Source organism: Daphnia pulicaria, chromosome 7 (assembly GCF_021234035.1).
Source record: "Daphnia pulicaria isolate SC F1-1A chromosome 7, SC_F0-13Bv2, whole genome shotgun sequence".
In the NCBI taxonomy this organism is placed as follows: Eukaryota; Metazoa; Arthropoda; class Branchiopoda; order Diplostraca; family Daphniidae; genus Daphnia; species Daphnia pulicaria.
Window position 1 is genome coordinate 8094596 of NC_060919.1, and position 12404 is coordinate 8106999.

The 12404-nt window shown below is 48.1% G+C and overlaps 17 non-coding genes across 17 annotated transcripts; 4 read left to right on the top strand and 13 right to left on the bottom strand.

Moving 5' to 3' along the window:
* Window positions 1-614: 614 nt before the first annotated feature.
* Trnap-agg lies at window positions 615-686 on the top strand. Its single transcript has one exon. It is a non-coding gene; the product is annotated as a tRNA-Pro (tRNA).
* A 5423-nt stretch (window positions 687-6109) lies between these two features.
* Trnaf-gaa lies at window positions 6110-6182 on the bottom strand. Its single transcript has one exon. It is a non-coding gene; the product is annotated as a tRNA-Phe (tRNA).
* A 152-nt stretch (window positions 6183-6334) lies between these two features.
* Window positions 6335-6406, top strand: Trnap-agg. The gene has a single exon. It is a non-coding gene; the product is annotated as a tRNA-Pro (tRNA).
* A 61-nt stretch (window positions 6407-6467) lies between these two features.
* Trnaa-agc lies at window positions 6468-6540 on the top strand. The gene has a single exon. It is a non-coding gene; the product is annotated as a tRNA-Ala (tRNA).
* A 384-nt stretch (window positions 6541-6924) lies between these two features.
* On the bottom strand, window positions 6925-6996 carry Trnae-uuc. Its single transcript has one exon. It is a non-coding gene; the product is annotated as a tRNA-Glu (tRNA).
* Window positions 6997-7013: 17 nt separating this feature from the next.
* Window positions 7014-7086, bottom strand: Trnaf-gaa. The gene has a single exon. It is a non-coding gene; the product is annotated as a tRNA-Phe (tRNA).
* Window positions 7087-7828: 742 nt separating this feature from the next.
* Window positions 7829-7900, bottom strand: Trnae-uuc. The gene has a single exon. It is a non-coding gene; the product is annotated as a tRNA-Glu (tRNA).
* A 17-nt stretch (window positions 7901-7917) lies between these two features.
* Trnaf-gaa lies at window positions 7918-7990 on the bottom strand. The gene has a single exon. It is a non-coding gene; the product is annotated as a tRNA-Phe (tRNA).
* Window positions 7991-8142: 152 nt separating this feature from the next.
* Window positions 8143-8214, top strand: Trnap-agg. Its single transcript has one exon. It is a non-coding gene; the product is annotated as a tRNA-Pro (tRNA).
* Window positions 8215-8726: 512 nt separating this feature from the next.
* Trnae-uuc lies at window positions 8727-8798 on the bottom strand. Its single transcript has one exon. It is a non-coding gene; the product is annotated as a tRNA-Glu (tRNA).
* A 17-nt stretch (window positions 8799-8815) lies between these two features.
* On the bottom strand, window positions 8816-8888 carry Trnaf-gaa. The gene has a single exon. It is a non-coding gene; the product is annotated as a tRNA-Phe (tRNA).
* Window positions 8889-9624: 736 nt separating this feature from the next.
* Trnae-uuc lies at window positions 9625-9696 on the bottom strand. Its single transcript has one exon. It is a non-coding gene; the product is annotated as a tRNA-Glu (tRNA).
* A 17-nt stretch (window positions 9697-9713) lies between these two features.
* Trnaf-gaa lies at window positions 9714-9786 on the bottom strand. Its single transcript has one exon. It is a non-coding gene; the product is annotated as a tRNA-Phe (tRNA).
* Window positions 9787-10522: 736 nt separating this feature from the next.
* Trnae-uuc lies at window positions 10523-10594 on the bottom strand. The gene has a single exon. It is a non-coding gene; the product is annotated as a tRNA-Glu (tRNA).
* A 17-nt stretch (window positions 10595-10611) lies between these two features.
* Window positions 10612-10684, bottom strand: Trnaf-gaa. The gene has a single exon. It is a non-coding gene; the product is annotated as a tRNA-Phe (tRNA).
* A 736-nt stretch (window positions 10685-11420) lies between these two features.
* Window positions 11421-11492, bottom strand: Trnae-uuc. The gene has a single exon. It is a non-coding gene; the product is annotated as a tRNA-Glu (tRNA).
* Window positions 11493-12324: 832 nt separating this feature from the next.
* Window positions 12325-12396, bottom strand: Trnae-uuc. Its single transcript has one exon. It is a non-coding gene; the product is annotated as a tRNA-Glu (tRNA).
* Window positions 12397-12404: the final 8 nt, after the last annotated feature.

Sequence of the window (12404 nt, forward strand, 5' to 3'; positions counted from 1 at the left end):
ATTACGGGAAATCATCGATACCGACGCTTTGATCTTTTCCAATAATGCAATCTTTTTCGAAATACTGATTTTGACTCTCCCAAATACTACTAGATGGCAGGTACGAAAACTGCCACGCCGTCTGTTGCCTTCCACCCTACCGGGACCAACTCCAGAGGAACTTCCGCACCCCACACGGACCAACATCAAATTGGGATTATCTTTGCTGATTTCCAACTTGTTACTGTAACACCGGAAATATCCGCAAATAAACGAAAAGAATTGAAACAATAGAATTCCTGAATAAAACGTATCTCTCCGTTCCCATACCAGGAATCGAACGCGAGCCTCCTGGGTGAAAGCCAGGTATCCTAGCCACTAGACCATATGGGATTTTGAACGAAGATTCCTGCCGAAACCCGTGATCGAACCAGGGACCTTTAGATCTTCAGTCTAACGCTCTCCCAACTGAGCTATTTTGGCACATTCAAAATGTAAATCAAACAAGAATAGTCCGGGTGACGGCCAATCTTTTTCGTCAAAGCTACAAAGTGAACCCAATCGCATAACTCAAAAGACAAGCAATTCACTTTAGACATAGACGCTCGAAACACATTTTGACACTCTTTGAACACGGCTCATTGGTCTAGTCGTATGATTCTCGCTTAGGGTGCGAGAGGTCCCGGGTTCGATTCCCGGATGAGCCCTAGAAGATCCATTCTGATTTTATTATTGTTGTCTATAATCACTTCAAGTGTTGCATTTCATGGGGATGTAGCTCAGATGGTAGAGCGCTCGCTTAGCATGCGAGAAGTACGGGGATCGATACCCTGCATCTCCAGTACCACATGTTTTGCCTAGCATTGCACAATTGCAGACTCTTTACGCCTCATAATGATCAGATGTGACCGTTTTTGCCTGGGACATTACGGGAAATCATCGATACCGACGCTTTGATCTTTTCCAATAATGCAATCTTTTTCGAAATACTGATTTTGACTCTCCCAAATACTACTAGATGGCAGGTACGAAAACTGCCACGCCGTCTGTTGCCTTCCACCCTACCGGGACCAACTCCAGAGGAACTTCCGCACCCCACACGGACCAACATCAAATTGGGATTATCTTTGCTGATTTCCAACTTGTTACTGTAACACCGGAAATATCCGCAAATAAACGAAAAGAATTGAAACAATAGAATTCCTGAATAAAACGTATCTCTCCGTTCCCATACCGGGAATTTTTTTTTGATTTAGGAACGTTTCTGTATTTCGGAGACTGATTAAACTAGACAATTAACTGACACAGTGGATCAACAAACAAAGGGACAATACACGTTATGACTATACGGGGTTATCACAGGGTGGGTGTAAAAGAGGCAAGGCCTTCCTGAGAGGGCAGGGGGGGTACAAATAAATTAAGAGCATGACGAATGGTTCGGAATAGAGACTGTTAATGGGAAAACTGTTGACCGGGGAAGGAGGATTTCCATTTGTGCTGTATTTCGGCGATGGTAAGTAAACGGCGACGCTGGCGAGTCCTCCAAGAGAGGTCAACAAAGACCGCTACCAATAAACGGGCGGGGGAACGATACGGCAGTTGTCCGACATCTCCTCTGATCCAAGACGAAAGATTACCGACGCAGCCAAGGGACTGGAGAGTTGACTGGAGCCAGGCCGTTAGTTCTTGGCGGACGGGGCAGCCGATCATCAGATGTTCCGCCGTTTCGTCCTCCAGGTGGCATCGGTCACAGATCGGGTCCACTCTTGGGTCAATGTTATGGCAGCGGTCTCGCGTGAAAAGTAGCCGGTGGTTGAAGAGAAACTGCGACTCGCGGATGGGCGGTGGGAGGAAACGGGCAGAGCGCCAAATCGCCTCCCAGTCCAGCAGCGGCTGGGCGCGCTCCATATGCCCTGGGACGAATTCCGGTGTGAGAAGTAGAGAATAAATCTTTCAATGGGTCAGAGGAGACGGTGGGGAGAGTCCGTTGCCGAAGAGCGCTTTAAGACTCCGAAGGGCGGTTTCGATGTGCGCCGGACGCTGGAAGAAGGACATCGGCGCCGGTGTGTCGGTGAAACAGTGTAGGAAGGCTCGCGTTGGGAAGGCGAGCCAGTACCGAAGGAGAAAACGGCCGCAGGTGTCAGGACCTAGCACGGTGGCTGCGATGGGCCGGAGAAACAGAGCCTGTAGGAAGAGGTCCGTGTGTAGCATAGCTAGACCGCCGGCTGTGGTTGGCCGGAAAATGGCGCCGGGTTGAGGCCGCTCCAGTCGCCCGGCCCACAGGAATTTCGTAGTGGCGCTGTGGAGTTTGACAGCAGACGACGGCGGGCAAGGTAGGACTTGGCCGATAAATACAACTCTAGAGTAGGCGTCGGTCTTGAGGAAGTGAACCCGTTGGTGCAGGGAAAAGCAGCGGCCAACATGGGTTCGGAGAATCCCCTGCAGGTGGCCTAAGGCCGCATCCCAAATCCGGTTGGTCGTTTCTTGGATGGAATGGGAAAACGAGATACCGAGGAGGGTAAGCGTTGGGTCCGATGTTAGCCAAGGCACCGGCCATGTTGTGCGCTGCGCCCATCCTCCGAGGCCAAGGGCTTTTGACTTAACAGTATTAAGTCGAGCGTTTGTCCATTGGCAGAAATCGTGTAGAATTTGAACACCGTGGCGGATATCGCCATCCGAGTCGGCAAATATGGCGACGTCATCGACAAACGCCCGTGTAACCAACTTCCGGTTGAACATGGTAATCCCCGTTAGTTCATGGCGCAGCCGGCAGAGGAGCGGCTCCAGAAAAAGCACATAGAGGTGGATCGATAACGGGCAACCCTGTCTCAGAGAGGCGCTGCATGACACGGTTCCAGCCACCGTTTGACCGTTGAGAATGGCCATCCGGGCTCCAGCGTAGAGGGATTGGATCCATTTGATAAAGAATTCCGGGTATCCAAAGGCGTGCAATATCCGCCAAAGTGTTTCTCTCGGAACCAGATCATACGCCTTGGCAAAGTCAACGCCAATGACGACGCCGGGCACTGCTTTTGTCGATAAGCTGGAGTTGCAAGGGCCGTGTCGCTCCTCTATGAAGGCAATGACGTCTCGATAGAGCGACAAGTTATCGCTGATTTTTCTGCCAGGTACTCCGCCACACTGAGAGGGTCCGACGACGTCGGGCAGTGTCTTTTTGAGGCGGTGAGCGATTGTCCCGGCCATTAATTTGTAATCACAATTCAATAGCGCTATGGGCCGATAATCAGACACCGTGGTGGGACAGTCAGATTTCGGCACTAGACGTATCAATCCCATAGCTTGGGATTCTGTCACGCGACCTTGACGTAAGACGGCTTCAAACATTTCGAGAAAGATGGGCCCGATATCGGCCCAGAACTGTTGATAGAAGTCGTAGGGCAGCCCGTCCTCACCAGGGCTGCCATTCAGTGGCATTTTAGAAAGAGTGGAAGCCACCTCCGCTAGTTCGACAGGGCGTGAAAGTTCAGATGAGAAAACCACTTTCTGGATTCCACCAAGGAAGGAGGTCTCCATGGCAGCGTCTCCACTAGGCTCCTGACTGAAAACTTGACGGAAGCTGTCGGTAAGGATCTGGTTGATCCGCCCGTCGTCGACAATCAATTCACCGTTGCCGCCGGACAAGGAGCTGATCATGGAAAGACGTCCACGGGTTGTTTCCTTCCGGACATGGTAGAGCGACGGGGAGTCCGTATCGGTGACTGAGGTGCAACGGGAGCGAATTTTCGCACCCTGGAGAAGTCGAACATTCCAATTACGCGCCTCCTCCCGGAGAGCTTGATAGTCGGGCCAGGAAAGTTCACGGCCCGGTTGGGTCATCTCGGAAAGGCAGTTCTGGTAGAAGCGGCCCATCTCTCGGCCCAGGCGCGCTCGACGACGGCAGTAACTTTGGGCTATTCTTTTCACCCCTGGTTTGAAAATACTGTCCCACCATTCGGAGACATTAGTACGGCGGAGGGGGAGAGCTGACACGGTGGCAAGGAAATTACGGAAGAGGCTACCGAATGCGTCTTCCGACACTATCGATACGTTCAACTTCCAAATGCAGGACTTAGGGCGTTCTTCTTTGCTCGTTTCAGACAGCAGGGAGCAGTGGGCGAGGATGGCAGAGTGATCCGTGACGTAGGTGGAATCTAATCGAATATCAGTGACAGAATTTTTGATGGAGCGGGAGCAGTAGATCCGGTCAATCCTCGCGGATCCGCCTTGATGGGTAAAGGTGTGGCCTAAATCTCGTGGCCGCAGGGCCTTCCACATATCAACCAGTTCCAGGCTGGCCACCAGGGCCACCAAGGCGTGATCAACTGGGGTAGAAGGCTTCGTCCCAGCCAATCTGATGCGATCTTGAGGGCCATCAACTGCATTGAAATCCCCGACCAAGATAAGTGGCCGTTTGATGGAGGATAGGAAGGCCGGAACTATGACGCGAAAAAAAACACTGCGCTCGTCACGGAAGACTCTCCCGGACGGGGCGTAAAGGGAAACAAAAGAGACATTATTAAATTGAACAGATATGAGGCGGCCGTCTGGGTCACACACAGAATGATGAACAGCAATATGTTTTGCAACCAATATTGCCGTTCCCGCTTTATTCGGCCCAGGAGCGGCGAAAAGCTGGAAATGATTTTCCAGAATGGGGCAGGAGGCGAAGGCGACTTCTTGTAGACCGACTACGTCGAATTTCTGTGTTAAGCAATAATTTAGGAGAAGGATAAGGCGTTCTTCCGAGCTGATTCTTGCAATATTAATTGTAGCAATCTTCATGATTATTCTTGATTGAGTTTAATTTTCTTTGTTCGCGTACGTTTCCTCCTGGTCTGTCCTTGCGGGTCACGATCAGGTCCGGAGTCGTTCGACTCTGAGGTTGGGTCTTCTGCGGTCGATAATGTGTCGATATGGGAGATTTGGCTGGTGACACCTTCACTGGATGTGTCTACCGATATGGCCAGGGCATCACGTGGCGTGGCCTCTTGAGTTTCTGGCACGACGGATGGGTTGACCGACGGCATCGGCGTTGACTCATTTTCGGGCGTCTCTGGAACCAAACATGAGTTCTCGGCTTCCCAGCACGGCCGTGATTTGTTACGACTCGTGACTGTTTGCCACTGGGCAGCTTCTGACGACAATAGCGGGGGGTAGTTTGTGGTCGTTAGTTTTGGCGCTTCCTTGGTCGTTGGGGCTTTGGCCGCTTGGACCTTGGCAGCTCCCTTGGTAGACGCCACTCCTTTGCCGGTAGGTGTAGGGACTGTTGGCGAGTTTTTCGTCAACTTCTGAGGACAGGCCGTTGCCATATGGCCCGTTTGATTACATTCTCTGCATGTTATGGGCTGATTTGAGTAGCGCACATAAATTTTGTAGTCCCCTACTTGGAGGTAAGAGGGAATGGCAGCATTCAAGGTCATCCGCACCGTTACTTGGCCTGTGAGGCAGGGGATCATGCCAGCTGTTGCACCCGCGTACCGATCTTGCCGTAGATCAAGCACGGTACCAAATTCCCGCAGACGAACTTTGAGGACCTCCATATTGGCGTTGGGCGGATAGTCGGAAATCCGCACAAATTTTTCGTCCACGTTGGGGTCTTTGATGAGTACCTGTATCGGGCGACCTTCAAGGAGATGCTGATGAGGGCCGCCATGTTTGTCCAGAATTGCCGTAACATCTGCAGACTTGAGCAGGGTGACTCGCACGACCTGATCACCCACTAGAAGAACTGGTGCGATCGCCAAGATTTGTGATGCTTGGAGGCCGAGACCAGTCACAAAACGGTGCACTGTTAATAACTGCAGACGGGGCTGCGGGTTACCAAACCCAATTTCAAAGGTGTCCTCATACCTCATGGCGAAGCAGAGCCTCAAGCCGGGAGGAGGGGGGGGGGCAATAAAGTCACGGACTAATAAGCCCAATAAAACCCAAAACGAACAAAAAACACTTCCTAGTAATTTAATAAATACTCTCTAGGCACGATGCACTTGAAAAGTCCCTATAAAACACTGATGCAGGCAGATTCACCATGCGGTCGGGGGGAGCTCGCGAAAACACGTCCACCGAGCCTCTTGGGTGAAAGCCAGGTATCCTAGCCACTAGACCATATGGGATTTGAAACGAAGATTCCTGCCGAAACCCGGGATCGAACCAGGGACCTTTAGATCTTCAGTCTAACGCTCTCCCAACTGAGCTATTTCGGCACATTCAAAATGTAAATCAAACAAGAATAGTCCGGGTGACGGCCAATCTTTTTCGTCACAGCTACAAAGTGAACCCAATCGCATAACTCAAAAGACAAGCAATTCACTTTAGACATAGACGCTCGAAACACATTTTGACACTCTTTGAACACGGCTCATTGGTCTAGTCGTATGATTCTCGCTTAGGGTGCGAGAGGTCCCGGGTTCGATTCCCGGATGAGCCCTAGAAGATCCATTCTGATTTTATTATTGTTGTCTATAATCACTTCAAGTGTTGCATTTCATGGGGATGTAGCTCAGATGGTAGAGCGCTCGCCTAGCATGCGAGAAGTACGGGGATCGATACCCTGCATCTCCAGTACCACATGTTTTGCCTAGCATTGCACAATTGCAGACTCTTTACGCCTCATAATGATCAGATGTGACCGTTTTTGCCTGGGACATTACGGGAAATCATCGATACCGACGCTTTGATCTTTTCCAATAATGCAATCTTTTTCGAAATACTGATTTTGACTCTCCCAAATACTACTAGATGGCAGGTACGAAAACTGCCACGCCGTCTGTTGCCTTCCACCCTACCGGGACCAACTCCAGAGGAACTTCCGCACCCCACACGGACCAACATCAAATTGGGATTATCTTTGCTGATTTCCAACTTGTTACTGTAACACCGGAAATATCCGCAAATAAACGAAAAGAATTGAAACAATAGAATTCCTGAATAAAACGTATCTCTCCGTTCCCATACCGGGAATCGAACCCGAGCCTCCTGGGTGAAAGCCAGGTATCCTAGCCACTAGACCATATGGGATTTTGAACGAAGATTCCTGCCGAAACCCGGGATCGAACCAGGGACCTTTAGATCTTCAGTCTAACGCTCTCCCAACTGAGCTATTTCGGCACATTCAAAATGTAAATCAAACAAGAATAGTCCGGTAGACGGCCAAGCTTTTTCGTCACAGCTACAAAGTGAACCCAATCGCATAACTCAAAAGACAAGCAATTCACTTTAGACATAGACGCTCGAAACACATTTTGACACTCTTTGAACACGGCTCATTGGTCTAGTCGTATGATTCTCGCTTAGGGTGCGAGAGGTCCCGGGTTCGATACCCGGATGAGCCCTAGAAGATCCATTCTGATTTTATTATTGTTGTCTATAATCACTTCAAGTGTTGCATTTCATGGGGATGTAGCTCAGATGGTAGAGCGCTCGCTTAGCATGCGAGAAGTACGGGGATCGATACCCTGCATCTCCAGTACCACATGTTTTGCCTAGCATTGCACAATTGCAGACTCTTTACGCCTCATAATGATCAGATGTGACCGTTTTTGCCTGGGACATTACGGGAAATCATCGATACCGACGCTTTGATCTTTTCCAATAATGCAATATTTTTCGAAATACTGATTTTGACTCTCCCAAATACTACTAGATGGCAGGTACGAAAACTGCCACGCCGTCTGTTGCCTTCCACCCTACCGGGACCAACTCCAGAGGAACTTCCGCACCCCACACGGACCAACATCAAATTGGGATTATCTTTGCTGATTTCCAACTTGTTACTGTAACACCGGAAATATCCGCAAATAAACGAAAAGAATTGAAACAATAGAATTCCTGAATAAAACGTATCTCTCCGTTCCCATACCGGGAATCGAACCCGAGCCTCCTGGGTGAAAGCCAGGTATCCTAGCCACTAGACCATATGGGATTTTGAACGAAGATTCCTGCCGAAACCCGGGATCGAACCAGGGACCTTTAGATCTTCAGTCTAACGCTCTCCCAACTGAGCTATTTCGGCACATTCAAAATGTAAATCAAACAAGAATAGTCCGGGTGACGGCCAATCTTTTTCGTCACAGCTACAAAGTGAACCCAATCGCATAACTCAAAAGACAAGCAATTCACTTTAGACATAGACGCTTGAAACACATTTTGACACTCTTTGAACACGGCTCATTGGTCTAGTCGTATGATTCTCGCTTAGGGTGCGAGAGGTCCCGGGTTCGATTCCCGGATGAGCCCTAGAAGATCCATTCTGATTTTATTATTGTTGTCTATAATCACTTCAAGTGTTGCATTTCATGGGGATGTAGCTCAGATGGTAGAGCGCTCGCTTAGCATGCGAGAAGTACGGGGATCAATAATCTCCAGTACCACATATTTTGCCTAGCATTGCACAATTGCAGACTCTTTACGCCTCATAATGATCAGATGTGACCGTTTTTGCCTGGGACATTACGGGAAATCATCGATACCGACGCTTTGATCTTTTCCAATAATGTAATCTTTTTCGAAATACTGATTTTGACTCTCCCAAATACTACTAGATGGCAGGTACGAAAACTGCCACGCCGTCTGTTGCCTTCCACCCTACCGGGACCAACTCCAGAGGAACTTCCGCACCCCACACGGACCAACATCAAATTGGGATTATCTTTGCTGATTTCCAACTTGTTACTGTAACACCGGAAATATCCGCAAATAAACGAAAAGAATTGAAACAATAGAATTCCTGAATAAAACGTATCTCTCCGTTCCCATACCGGGAATCGAACCCGAGCCTCCTGGGTGAAAGCCAGGTATCCTAGCCACTAGACCATATGGGATTTTGAACGAAGATTCCTGCCGAAACCCGGGATCGAACCAGGGACCTTTAGATCTTCAGTCTAACGCTCTCCCAACTGAGCTATTTCGGCACATTCAAAATGTAAATCAAACAAGAATAGTTCGGGTGACGGCCAATCTTTTTCGTCACAGCTACAAAGTGAACCCAATCGCATAACTCAAAAGACAAGCAATTCACTTTGGACATAGACGCTCGAAACACATTTTGACACTCTTTGAACACGGCTCATTGGTCTAGTCGTTTGATTCTCGCTTAGGGTGCGAGAGGTCCCGGGTTCGATTCCCGGATGAGCCCTAGAAGATCCATTCTGATTTTATTATTGTTATCTATTATCACTTCAAGTGTTGCATTTCATGGGGATGTAGCTCAGATGGTAGAGCGCTCGTTTAGCATGCGAGAAGTACGGGGATCGATAATCTCCAGTACCACATGTTTTGCCTAGCATTGCACAATTGCAGACTCTTTACGCCTCATAATGATCAGATGTGACCGTTTTTGCCTGGGACATTACGGGAAATCATCGATACCGACGCTTTGATCTTTTCCAATAATGCAATCTTTTTCGAAATACTGATTTTGACTCTCCCAAATACTACTAGATGGCGGGTACGAAAACTGCCACGCCGTCTGTTGCCTTCCACCCTACCGGGACCAACTCCAGAGGAACTTCCGCACCCCACACGGACCAACATCAAATTGGGATTATCTTTGCTAATTTCCAACTTGTTACTGTAACACCGGAAATATCCGCAAATAAACGAAAAGAATTGAAACAATAGAATTCCTGAATAAAACGTATCTCTCCGTTCCCATACCGGGAATCGAACCCGAGCCTCCTGGGTGAAAGCCAGGTATCCTAGCCACTAGACCATATGGGATTTTGAACGAAGATTCCTGCCGAAACCCGGGATCGAACCAGGGACCTTTAGATCTTCAGTCTAACGCTCTCCCAACTGAGCTATTTCGGCACATTCAAAATGTAAATCAAACAAGAATAGTCCGGGTGACGGCCAATCTTTTTCGTCACAGCTACAAAGTGAACCCAATCGCATAACTCAAAAGACAAGCAATTCACTTTGGACATAGACGCTCGAAACACATTTTGACACTCTTTGAACACGGCTCATTGGTCTAGTCGTTTGATTCTCGCTTAGGGTGCGAGAGGTCCCGGGTTCGATTCCCGGATGAGCCCTAGAAGATCCATTCTGATTTTATTATTGTTGTCTATAATCACTTCAAGTGTTGCATTTCATGGGGATGTAGCTCAGATGGTAGAGCGCTCGCTTAGCATGCGAGAAGTACGGGGATCAATAATCTCCAGTACCACATATTTTGCCTAGCATTGCACAATTGCAGACTCTTTACGCCTCATAATGATCAGATGTGACCGTTTTTGCCTGGGACATTACGGGAAATCATCGATACCGACGCTTTGATCTTTTCCAATAATGCAATCTTTTTCGAAATACTGATTTTGACTCTCCCAAATACTACTAGATGGCAGGTACGAAAACTGCCACGCCGTCTGTTGCCTTCCACCCTACCGGGACCAACTCCAGAGGAACTTCCGCACCCCACACGGACCAACATCAAATTGGGATTATCTTTGCTGATTTCCAACTTGTTACTGTAACACCGGAAATATCCGCAAATAAACGAAAAGAATTGAAACAATAGAATTCCTGAATAAAACGTATCTCTCCGTTCCCATACCGGGAATCGAACCCGAGCCTCCTGGGTGAAAGCCAGGTATCCTAGCCACTAGACCATATGGGATTTTGAACGAAGATTCCTGCCGAAACCCGGGATCGAACCAGGGACCTTTAGATCTTCAGTCTAACGCTCTCCCAACTGAGCTATTTCGGCACATTCAAAATGTAAATCAAACAAGAATAGTTCGGGTGACGGCCAATCTTTTTCGTCACAGCTACAAAGTGAACCCAATCGCATAACTCAAAAGACAAGCAATTCACTTTGGACATAGACGCTCGAAACACATTTTGACACTCTTTGAACACGGCTCATTGGTCTAGTCGTTTGATTCTCGCTTAGGGTGCGAGAGGTCCCGGGTTCGATTCCCGGATGAGCCCTAGAAGATCCATTCTGATTTTATTATTGTTATCTATTATCACTTCAAGTGTTGCATTTCATGGGGATGTAGCTCAGATGGTAGAGCGCTCGTTTAGCATGCGAGAAGTACGGGGATCGATAATCTCCAGTACCACATGTTTTGCCTAGCATTGCACAATTGCAGACTCTTTACGCCTCATAATGATCAGATGTGACCGTTTTTGCCTGGGACATTACGGGAAATCATCGATACCGACGCTTTGATCTTTTCCAATAATGCAATCTTTTTCGAAATACTGATTTTGACTCTCCCAAATACTACTAGATGGCAGGTACGAAAACTGCCACGCCGTCTGTTGCCTTCCACCCTACCGGGACCAACTCCAGAGGAACTTCCGCACCCCACACGGACCAACATCAAATTGGGATTATCTTTGCTGATTTCCAACTTGTTACTGTAACACCGGAAATATCCGCAAATAAACGAAAAGAATTGAAACAATAGAATTCCTGAATAAAACGTATCTCTCCGTTCCCATACCGGGAATCGAACCCGAGCCTCCTGGGTGAAAGCCAGGTATCCTAGCCACTAGACCATATGGGATTTTAAACGAAGATTCCTGCCGATACCCGGGATCGAACCAGGGACCTTTAGATCTTCAGTCTAACGCTCTCCCAACTGAGCTATTTCGGCACATTCAAAATGTAAATCAAACAAGAATAGTCCGGGTGACGGCCAATCTTTTTCGTCACAGCTACAAAGTGAACCCAATCGCATAACTCAAAAGACAAGCAATTCACTTTGGACATAGACGCTCGAAACACATTTTGACACTCTTTGAACACGGCTCATTGGTCTAGTCGTATGATTCTCGCTTAGGGTGCGAGAGGTCCCGGGTTCGATTCCCGGATAAGCCCTAGAAGATCCATTCTGATTTTATTATTGTTGTCTATAATCACTTCAAGTGTTGCATTTCATGGGGATGTAGCTCAGATGGTAGAGCGCTCGCTTAGCATGCGAGAAGTACGGGGATCGATACCCTGCATCTCCAGTACCACATGTTTTGCCTAGCATTGCACAATTGCAGACTCTTTACGCCTCATAATGATCAGATGTGACCGTTTTTGCCTGGGACATTACGGGAAATCATCGATACCGACGCTTTGATCTTTTCCAATAATGCAATATTTTTCGAAATACTGATTTTGACTCTCCCAAATACTACTAGATGGCAGGTACGAAAACTGCCACGCCGTCTGTTGCCTTCCACCCTACCGGGACCAACTCCAGAGGAACTTCCGCACCCCACACGGACCAACATCAAATTGGGATTATCTTTGCTGATTTCCAACTTGTTACTGTAACACCGGAAATATCCGCAAATAAACGAAAAGAATTGAAACAATAGAATTCCTGAATAAAACGTATCTCTCCGTTCCCATACCGGGAATCGAACCCGAGCCTCCTGGGTGAAAGCCAGGTATCCTAGCCACTAGACCATATGGGATTTTGAAC